We start from the raw sequence: 445 nt of genomic DNA on the forward strand, positions 1-445 counted from the left end.
GAGATTAAAGCAATAATGGTACGATAAGAGAACCCTAACTCTATATACTGAGAAGATGATTTGAATCTGAAATCGTAATCTTGGGGATTCAGTCGTCTTCTGGCAATATGGTTTGGGAATAACGWCCTTGGGGAATGAAAAGACAATAKGAGGGAAAGCGGTATTGGGGATTCAATYGTCTTCAAGCATCATTTCAAATTTCAAATTTGAAATCTAAAATTTGGTGGTGATGGTGGAGGGGTTAAAGTCGATGCATCAATAAGTTGTACATTATGTTTTATAACTTGTCTTTAAGAGTTTTTTGAAATTTATGCATAAAATGGCAGTACTTTGTGCCTTGTTGTTTGTAATTAAGATAAGTGTCTAAATGGTTATATATGTAGTATATATATATATATAGGGGTCTAATCAAATGAGAACTAATTAGTTTGTGGTAACTGTGAGA

This window comes from Cynara cardunculus (genome assembly GCF_001531365.2).
Source record: "Cynara cardunculus var. scolymus isolate 2C chromosome LG 5, CcrdV1, whole genome shotgun sequence".
NCBI lineage: Eukaryota > Viridiplantae > Streptophyta > Magnoliopsida > Asterales > Asteraceae > Cynara > Cynara cardunculus.